General features: G+C 43.4%; 1 protein-coding gene across 1 annotated transcript in view; it reads right to left on the bottom strand.

The window, feature by feature from the left end:
• Positions 1–10,723, bottom strand: part of TIAM1 (TIAM Rac1 associated GEF 1) — a 412,279-nt gene that overhangs the window by 313,093 nt on the left and 88,463 nt on the right. Inside the window, exon 2 of the mRNA XM_019662811.1 lies at positions 7,759–7,811. The gene's annotated coding sequence lies outside the window, so the exon portion shown is untranslated. The remainder of the gene's footprint in view (positions 1–7,758; positions 7,812–10,723) is intronic.

The raw sequence follows: 10,723 nt of genomic DNA, 5'->3' as shown, positions 1-10,723 counted from the left end.
GGGCCAGTGAAGCAACGTCCTCCACAACTAGACTGAAGAACAAAACGACAGCAACTTGTCTGTTCCCCTTCCCCCAATTCCCCAGCACTGTTCCCATCCAATTCCCCAATAAAAATCTTAAAAAAAAAAAAAAATTTGCACTCCAATTACCTGTGTCCTGCTCCACTTTTATCTATAGCATTTATCACCTTCTAACATTCCACAGGATGTAGTATTTGATAGGTTTCCTGCTTTCCTGTCACCCCTGCTAGAATGCAAGCTCCACAAAGACAGGTTTTTGTCTATATCTTGTGCTGATAAGTTCCCGGGTTTAGAATAAGGCAGAGCTCCTAACAGGTACTCAGAGACAGGACAGCGAAATGCAACACATGTATGTTTCGGAAGGAGAGCTTTTCCTTATAATGGACATAATGGGAATAAGAGGCGACATCTGACTATAGTCTGAGGATTAGAAGGTAGCAATGTGTCAATATCAATTTCCTGATATCGGTGCCTATATTGTGATTATGCTGGAGAATGTCCCTGGATGTAGGAAATACACACTAAGATTTCCAGGGTGGTGGCACCTCAGTCAGTAACTTACTCTCAGGGGGTTCCAGGAAGGGGAGGGGTTTGGGGGTGGAGGTTAAGAAAGTTCTTTTGAGCTATACTCACAAGTTTCTGTGACTGCTTAAAAAATTTTTAGCATTATTGAAAGAAAAAATCTGACATGGTGATAACAACAAAAAAAAAACCTAAAATACCTTTATCACTTTATTATAAATGCTTATTTCTAGAAAGGGCAATAAAATTGATGGCAAGCGAGAGAGAAAGAAAGGAACTTTCATTTTTATTCTGTATAGCTTTTACAAAGAGCATATATACTTATATGACATTTCGATAATAAAATAGATGGGGGGGAAACCAAGTTGGTTCCCAGATCATTTCTGGGAGGGGAAGAAGGGATGAGGTCAGGGAGGAAGGCCTTCACGTTTCTCTCCCAGGAGCACCACAGCTCCCCAGGGACACTGCAGGTTCTCTGCTGGCACAGGGAGGGCAACACCCGGTGGGGACCAGCAGCCAAGTGCACTCGGACAGGCAGCCTCCCTGCCAGCCTGACGAGGGCAAGCTTCCTCCAGCTCCTGTTCCCACACGCACCTGTCCCTCAGGGCAAAGGGACTTTGCCAGGGAAACTGGGGAGCGTCTTCTGGGCCTGGAAGGGTCTCTTCAAGATAAGATTAAAAATGGATAGATGTCCACATTGATTACTTACCATATTTTTTCATTGCAAAGGAGTTTGCAATGGACTCAAATTGATCAGCTTTCAATTGCTCTTTAACTCTTTACTAGAGAATTTTGTATTGTGGCTACATAATCCCCATGCAGCCATAATCCAACCGCAACTAGTCGATCCTGTCTCACTGTGGTCTTCCCGCGCTGCATTATTTATTTTGAAGACAATCTTGAGCATCGTGTTATGCCATCCATAAATACTCTAATACGTATTTCTAAAAGAGAAGGACCTTTTTCTTAAAAATAATCACAATACTATTTCGACAGCCACCTCAAAAAAATTCTTCTTTACTACAATTATCCATTAAGATTTTTAATGTCTCTGATTCTCACGCGTGCACGCAGGGTTGGTCTGTTCAAACCCAGATCTAAATGAGATCCACGTGTCCCATTTGGTTGACTGCGCCCCTCAATTCCTTATCCGGGGGTTCATCCTTCCTCCTCTTATGACTCCCTTTGCATTGTTTTTCACACACAGTCTCCCCTTTTCAGTTAAAAGTCTATGTTGTTTAAGGTACTTCTCTGTCTCCCCTAAAACCCTCCCTGATCATCTTTGCTAAGAGCTTTTGGTCGGCTAATCCTCGATGAGCCTAGAACAGTGGCACTTTATGTTCAGGCTCTAGTGGTGATTCCAGGGGGAGGTAAGAACCCCCTGAGAGCTCTGCTAATGTTACAGCATCAACCCGCACAGAAAACAAAAGTGCAGCAAATTCCAGAAACACCTCCACAGTCATCACCCCAGCATGAACCATGATTTGGGCGAATGGCTGTCCCTTTTGGAGCCTTAGTTTCCTCATTCTTAGAATAACAGAGATGAACAAGATGGTAAGGATGATGCTGACATTAATTGTACATGCACTGCCCAGAGATTCTTCAAGATTTCTTCCAGACAAGACTGTGATTTTAAGTATCAAATTCGCACAATGACCACACAAGAGCAACATCCTCCTTGGAGAGGGATAGTTTATAAATGATGAAGGGAAAAAATTAGGGACCATGATGACAAAGAAGCTAAGACCACAAATGTAGATTACAAAACAAAACTCCAGGCATCAACATAATCCCAAATTAAACAACGTGCTATTGTTTCAGTATACTTTGGTAGACACTCACAAACTTGATGCACACTAGTGGGTAAATGATAAAGGATGGTACAAAAGGTTGTTGGCAGGCTCCTGGGTATGCAGGTGTTTCTAGACCCATGGTTCTCCCCCAGGGAGATTCTACTCCCCGTCCCCAGGGACATTTGGTGATGGCTACAGACACTTGCGTTGTCACAAACAGGACGGTATGCTGGCATCCCATGGGCAGAAGCCAGGGATATGGCTAAACACCCTTCAATGCATAGGACAGCCCGCATCACAAAGAATAACCCAGCCCAAAGTCAGCAGCAGTCCTGAGGTTGAGAGGCCCCGGTCTACGGGAGTCTCCTTGTTAACCAAGTGAAACTGTGCTGGCGTCGGGTTGGGGAGGGGGGGCTACTAAGGTCTAAAACCACAGGAAGATCGACACCCTGTGTTATACACCTCCACACAGCGGACCACTCCAACACATGAGGCTTGATAAGCAAACGGTCTTAGTTTGGCTTGGTTTTGTTATCAAGGTAGGTCAAAACACATACTCCTGAATCAGAACTATTCCCTCAATGTAGTCATCTTGGGAAAGTCTTTATAAGACACGATCCAACTGCAGAATTTATCCTGCATAGCAGACGTGTCCGAGTGACCGCACTTGCTCTGTGGCAGCCTCTGAGGCAACAGGCCGCTGGTGGCCTTGGGAACAGTGACAAGAAAGAGACTTCCAATGGCCCCGAGTACTATGGTGAGACTTGAGCAGCGTAATGACAGGTGATGAGGGCGGCTGGGAGGTGCCGCTTGTTCACAGGCCATTCTCAGGGAGGCTTGTCTGGGGAGGTGACATTCGAGCAGAGCCCTGCAGGAAGTGATGGGCGTGCCAGGCGGTGCCAGAGGAAGAGCATCTCTGGCACACAGGAGGAAGGCCTGAGGCTGGCAGTGTTCTGGTCCCACAAGGAGGGCGTGGGGGGTGCCCGAAGTTAAGAGGAGGGGAGGGGAGAGGGAGAGGGGGCCGAATCACCAGAGGCCTTGCAGCCATGGCAGGAAGTCTGGCTTTCAAACCCACCATAGGAGGAAGTCAGAGGATGCGCCAAGCAGAGGAATGGTGAGATTTCAGTGCTATTTGGAGCCCTCTGACTACTCTGTGGACAAGAACGGAAGTAGAAAACCAATTGATGGGCAACTGCATTCAGAATTTTACTGAAAATCAAAACCACTCAAAAAGAGAAATATTTGCCATTGTTGAAGATATTTCATAGAATACACCCCAGACTCTAAAAGCTATTTCCAAAGAACAGGCCCCAAATTTTTGAGCAGCAGTAGTCTCTTTCAAATTAGGGTACTGGGCAGTGCTGCCTCCCTATACCCCCCAACATGATTTTCTCAAAAGATAAGCTCTGGTGTGGCTTTTGACAACAGCCTCTTCACAGTCACACAGAGCTAACTTCCTCCAAGAGGCTGGAGCTCAGATATTCAGCAACCAGAGGACGATGAACAGCACCCATCACCACCAGCTCTCTGAGAAGTAGCCTGGACATGACGGTCATGGTCATGGGCAAGGAACTCCTGAACCAAAGGAATAGCGAATAAAAGCTCAGGTCTGCCTGGAATGTTCTCTCCCAGGACTCTTACTTATGATCTTGCGTGTTCCGGTCTCCCAAGCTTCAGGGAGCCAATTGCCTCTGAGCCTTGAAGTCCATTCCCTCCCCTTTTTCCTGGCGGTACATTTCCTTGGACTCATCATTCCTGGCCATCTCAGCAAGGAGATCCACGGGGCAGATTAGGGGGCAGGTCTAGAACACGAGCCGAGGAGGCCTCTCAGCCTGTTCCAAGCGTAAGCCCCAGACCAACCTGACACCTGGGCCAAAAAGGTCCTCCACCTGGTCTGCACCGACTCCCAAATCTCCCTGCGGTCTGAGCTAAAGCCACTGCCTGTACGGCGGAGTTTCTCCTCTCCTCTCTTCCTTGACCAATCCAGGGCAGTAGTGGGTGTGTCTGATCAAGATTAAAGGACCCTCTGTCCTAGCCCTTCTTTTAGTATCTCCCTCTATCAACAACAAAAACAAACAAAGACAAAAAACTAACAAGGCAGGTAATAAGATGCTACGATCTGTGCATAGATGCAAAAGTGCTACCATAGCAACTAATTCAAACATCACCAAGTCCTAAGAGGTCCCCTACCCTCCCAAGCTTCATACTTCAAAGATTATTAACTACACATTATGATACCAATTATTTCTGAATGCATTACGAAACAGGATCTTTGCTAAGCAATTTTTATTGTTTTAATTCTTTTTTTTCTATCACTTTTAATAATTACACTCTGGCTTTTATTACATTAAGATGCAATTAAGAAAGAAAAGTCCTTTACATTTTAAATCTATTTTAATCTTTTTTTCTTACATAAAGAATTCCACAGTCATCCATAATAATGTAACACACAATACAGCCAAAAGACAAAATGAATAGCATAGATAAAACTAGCTGAGTTCCATTTAGGAGGAAATACGCAAGCCTACTTATTTTGAAAACACTTAACATGACATATTCACGGAAAGGATGGAGAATTTTTTATCATACAAAAGCAAAACATAATAGTCTGCTCATATGGAAGAGAAGGTTTTATATTATGTGAGAAAGAGGGTACAGCAAATAAGGTCTCAAAATGCTAAACTTCAGGATTACCAATATTCAACTATCTACCCAGTAAAATGATGCCACATGTAAAGTGAACCTATCCATGTTGAATTATTTTTCCTTTCAAATGTAAGGATAATGTCATCTAACATGCAGCAGAATGAACAAAGGGGCATAAAGTTATTTTAATAACTCAGCCACAATTGGTGAGCCACAGAATTTCACAGCCACATGTACTAAGGCTGAGCGGCATTTTAGTGATGAGGAATATTTCTGTGTGAGCCTTATTCATCCTCTGCTTATCTCCTAGTCCAGAGGACAGCAAACTGGTTTTGGTAAAAGGCCAAATAGTAAATATTTCAGGCTTTGTGGGTCATATATTCTCTGTTGCAACTACTCAACTCTGCCATCATGGCATGAAAGTAACCATAGACAATACATAAACAAGTAAGTGTGCCTGTGTTCCCATAAAAATTTATTTACAAAAACAGGCCCATAGTATAAGTTGCCAAGCACTGTTCTGGTCCTCAAAGTGCTAGAAAGGAGGAGTGAATCAGAGCACACTTAAGACCTGCCTGTAAGAAATGGCAGGAAAAGGCAAAGAGATTGGGTTGATCTTAAGCTACCCACCAAGACACTGAGCAAAGCCCACCATTCCCAGGATCATCCTTCTAAAACCAAAATCAAGTGTAGAGACACGAGGGAGGAAACAGTTCTCAGCAACCTTTGTTCTCAAGATACAAGTGTTTACCTCTCAACGAAGTAGCCTCTACTCCATCATGGGGCTTATCTTCTGAACTGGGTGTCCATTAGAGGTTCAGTAGTAACCTCCCCAAACTGCCTGGCCCTTTTAGTAGCTGGCAGTAGGCAAGGCTAGGGGTCACCGAGTTAAAAGAGGTAATTGGTCTACCAGAAAATGAATCTGTCCACCACCCAAGAATGAAAAGCTCAGTAGACAAAAGCCTTTCCATTCCCAGCCTTGAACTCCTACCTGCTGAATGGCCAAGAAGGGCCCAGGGAGCAGCCAAGGTCCACCACTGTCACCTCTTATCCCCCAAATACATGTGGCTCTTCCCTCTCCTGGATATCTCCTCCTTTCTCATACCCCATTCTGTCTTCAGCTAATCCTGTCACCTCTACGTTCAAAATACGTCAAGAATTTGGCTGGTTCTCACTACCTCCATCACCAGTCCTCTAGTCACGGTCACCTTCTAATTAGTCTCACTGATTCTGTCCTTGACCCCTTCCCAACAATATATTCTTATGTTAAAAAATAAGTGAAGGGCACATCCATCCCATGGCCCCCAACGTCCTTACAATGGCTTACGAGGCCCTCTGCGATCTGGATCTTGACACACTCCCCTCCTGCCTATCACCTCCCTAATCACCCCTTAGTCCTCTCCTCCTCAGGTGGTTCCTTTTTTTTCCATCTCTTATTTTTAGCATGCTTATTCTTTATCCTATTTCTATTCAATTATGCTTATAAATTCCTAGTCTCTTCCTTTTTCACTCCACACCTTTCCTTCCCTCCTTCTCTTAGTCTATAGAAACACGTTTCAAGTAGAATTTAGACATCTAAAAAAAGAGGCGATTTTTTATTACTGTTTCCACCAAATCCTTATCCCAATGTCAAATATGTTAACAATCCAAGAGTTCGGAATGACATCTTTCATAAAAAATTCACTGATCATCTTAAGGATAATATGGAACTAATTCATTAATCTGGTAAATAAGAAGAAATAACAAAGCCATTATTCTGCCTTTTATATACAAACTATTCCCGCCAGGTAATTTTTTTTAAAGGTTTAAATAAAGTTCTTCTTTATAGAAATTTTCCAGCTAATAAATACAGAATAAATGACAGAATGAGAGTTATCACCTTAGTGCAGACCCTAAATAAAGAACTGATCTACGTATCCATAATGGCTGCTAAAACTAAGAGGAGAAAAACCTGATGGGACCCTAACAATGGATCATCAGATTAACAGCACTTGTCAATATTAAGATTTCAAAAAGAGATGGAATGTGTCACCTGGCAGAAGTTACACTATCACATATGAAATACTTCTACCAAAAAACTGAACCTGAATCTGATTAAGCCTTTAGTTTATAGGAAATTTGAGGGACAAGAAAACATCTTAAGTAACACAGGGATGCTGGCAGCAAAATCTATCGTGAGAAACTCCACGGGACAGAAGATCCGGCTTCTTCACCAAATACATTGCAAGGGAGAACAGGAGAGGGACCGATAGCACATATATTCAAAGGGACTTAAGAGACATATCAACCAATGCAATGTGTGAACTTTGTTTAAATCCTTTGATTAACCTGAGGTATTTTTAACTAACTGTGAAAAAATATTTATGAGGTAATCAGGAAAATCGCAACATGAATATTTAGTGATATTAAGAAATGAATTATTGTTCATTTTTTACACATGATAATATTGCATTGATGTTCAACAAAAGTAATCCTTAGTTTTTCAGAGTCATATTGAAATATTTATAAATAAATCTGATTTTCTTTTTACACTGTCATCCTAAAATTCTTCAAGCAAATGACTTTGGTTGTTTTGATCCTATATGAGTTGTTATTTTCAAATATACCCATGAATGAGGTCATGCAGAAAAAACAGGGACGAAAAGTAATAAACACCAGGCACAGATTTAGGGCCATACACGTATGACAAACAAATGAAAAAGCAAATACATTCATATTTGCACCTAGAAAGTCCTTCAAAGCATACAGGGCATATATGAGAGTGTACACTGCTCACCATGTGGAGGTCAGGCTTCTGATAATGTTAACATCTGGAACACAGCCATTGACCTAGAAATTAAGAAAGAAAAAAGACTTCTGACTGACAAACAGCTTTCACAAATCCCTAACACTTTATCCCATGAAAGAAAAAGCGCATCATTTATAAAACTGTATCCAGCAAGACATCAGCCAGAGCTAACAGCAGAGGAAAGAAACAAAGGACTTAAAATTAGAAGCCGAGAAGCAGAGCAATGCAGGGGTTTATGAAGACAGAGTCCACACAGATTCCAGCCCCTTGGGGCACCACCCCAATTGCAACCTTCTACACGAACACTATCCCAGAGTCTGCAACATATGTTCAACCAGGCTGAGAATCCTGTTAAATAAACCAAGAAGGGCAACATAAATGCTGCTTAAAAGCATTTTCATTGAGATGGCTAAAATATAAAAAGCTAATATATTTGTTTAGTGAGAGAGGGAACAGGTTTCAAGGAAAGGGAGAACTGAGATAAATGAGTAAAAGTCAAGATCGATTTCAAGCTTGAAATCAAGGCTGGCTTCTCAACAATGAGAGCCAGTTTACCAATGGGGTGAGTGGGCTCCTCACAGCGAGCTCCACGTGGCCCTCGAAATTGAGGATCCAAACAATTCCAAGGTTTTATGGTGGGTGATGTTAAAGAAAAACTTATTCTGATGCTTTTACAATAAGGAAGACTTTATTCAGGACTATTGCAATAGAGGAGAGAAATGGGGCTCAACTCCAAATAGAACAAACAAGCAGAGTGACGGGCTCAGCGGCCGGAAAATTACTGAGAGGAAACATCAGGGTAGGGGAATTTTTCTGAAACCAACAGACAGTATGATTCTTGCTGAGGGCAGCCCAGGGTGATTAAAATATCAAGGGTGCGGGATCCACTCTAACCTGACTTAGCAGCATTCTTGCTAAAACTGGGCAAGGCAGGCCAAAGACAGTACAGGTATCAAGGTCCAGGTCTAGTCTCATAAAGAGGGCTCAGAGGAGCCTGACGACAGTTTGCTTAAGGAGAAAGTCTTCGTTAGCAATGGGAACTCCACCTTACAGAGATGCACGGTCACAGAACAAGTGTTAGCAGGAGCCAGCAGCAGACCCCAGACTCCCATGTCCAAGCTTGGTGGTGTCACTTACACCCACTGCCTCATAATTCCTTACACAGCATAACACTCATTTTTTCATTTCTCAATTGCTTCACCACTTATAATTTTCGTTTTGAAAAATCTAGAAATGCCTATTTCTATACATCAAGCTATCCTATGATGAGGGAAAACTACCTTTGAACATAATGCCATGTGAGTTCATTTATATACAGTTCCCTATGATACTGAGACAGACTGGTTCGCCATCATGCAACGTAATGAAACCTTTCAAAGTGACCTTGTAATGACAGGCATACAAATAAAATAGAGTGGGGAAAAAAACTAAAACACTGGGTTTAAAAACATCTGAAGAAACAATATATGGGCCAGCCGAGTGGTGCGTTGGTTAAGAGCTGGCTTGGGAGGCCAGAGGACCCCAGTTTGGATCCCACATATGAGGGCCAGTGACGCTGCCCTCTACAGCTAAGATGCTGAACAACAGCTCAACCTGGAGCTAGGCTGCTGGGAGTCACCGGCGATGGCGTAGGCTGCAGTGGGGCTGGCTTGCAGCGGTTGTGAGCTTTTGAGCTGCCGTGAGCCGCTGTGAGCTGCCATCCAGTGGCCGGCGACCGATCTGCCTCGCCCGGGAAGAGCACAATGATAATACCAACATGGGCCAGTGAAGCGACGTCCTCCACAACTAGACTGAAGAACAAAAGGACAGCAACTTGTCTGTTCCCCTTCCCCGGTTCCCCAATGCTGTTCCCCTCCCCCAATTCCCCAATAAAATCTTTTAAAAAAAAAAAAAAAGAATCTGAAGGCGGATGTGCTAACTATTCTCTGGTTGCCCTTTAGATTATTCCCATCTTTTCCGTGGGGACCTGTGCCCTGAGAGGCTGACCTCTATGTCCCGCATCAACCAGGTTGTGGCCCTCTAACCCCTTGGGCGATAGCTGTAGCTTCCAGGAGAGTAAAGAACAAAGGAGCATGGTCCCCTGCTTGCTCCCTGCAGGGTCACCTAGGGGGTCTCTCCACAAGTTACACCTCTCAGGCAACCCGCTCCCTCTGTCCCTAGTTCTACAGGTTGAAGAGTGCCATAGACTGAATATGTTCCCCCAAATTCATATGTTGAGACCTAATCCCCAATGTGATATTTGGAGGAGGGACCTTCGGGAGGTGAGTGGGTCATGGGGGTGGAGCCCTCCTGAATGGGATCAGTGCCTTTATAAATGAGACCCCAGAGAGCTCCCTCACCCCTTCCACCATGTGAGGACACAGAAGACGACCATCTATCAACCAGGAAGTGAGCTCTCACCAGACACCAAGTTTGCCGGCACCTTGATCTCGGACTTCCCAGCCTCCAGAACTGTGAAAAGTGCATTTCTGTCATTCATAAATCATCCAGTCTGTGGTATTCTGTTATAACAGTCGGAACGGATTAAGTCAGAGGGGCTTCCTCCTGTTACCCCATTACCTCACACTTCCTCCTATTACCTAACTGCCCCCTTTCTGCTTCTTAATCCCATGACACACGTTCATTAAACTCTCTGCTGTCACCTCTTTGAGTGTGTCATATATTTTCCTGCCAGACCTCTGAAGGACAGTGGAAAGAGAAAAGGGGGGCAGATAATCTAACATTTAATTTTTCATACTTGCCCTCAATTGACAGGAGGGAAAATAAAGAGAAAACCCAATTTTTAAACTAGATTTTGTGGTATAAAGGGGTGGGATATATCCAAGAAGGATCTGAGTATAAAGATTCAAATGAAAATCCAGAATTTATATACAGAATTCTGCATATGTGTACAGTTTTCTGACATGAGAAATCCAGAAAGAAAAAGGTCAAAAATGTATCGTATTCTCAAAAG

Source organism: Hipposideros armiger, unplaced genomic scaffold, assembly GCF_001890085.2.
Source record: "Hipposideros armiger isolate ML-2016 unplaced genomic scaffold, ASM189008v1 scaffold_381, whole genome shotgun sequence".
NCBI lineage: Eukaryota > Metazoa > Chordata > Mammalia > Chiroptera > Hipposideridae > Hipposideros > Hipposideros armiger.
This window is presented reverse-complemented; position numbering and strand designations above follow the sequence as displayed.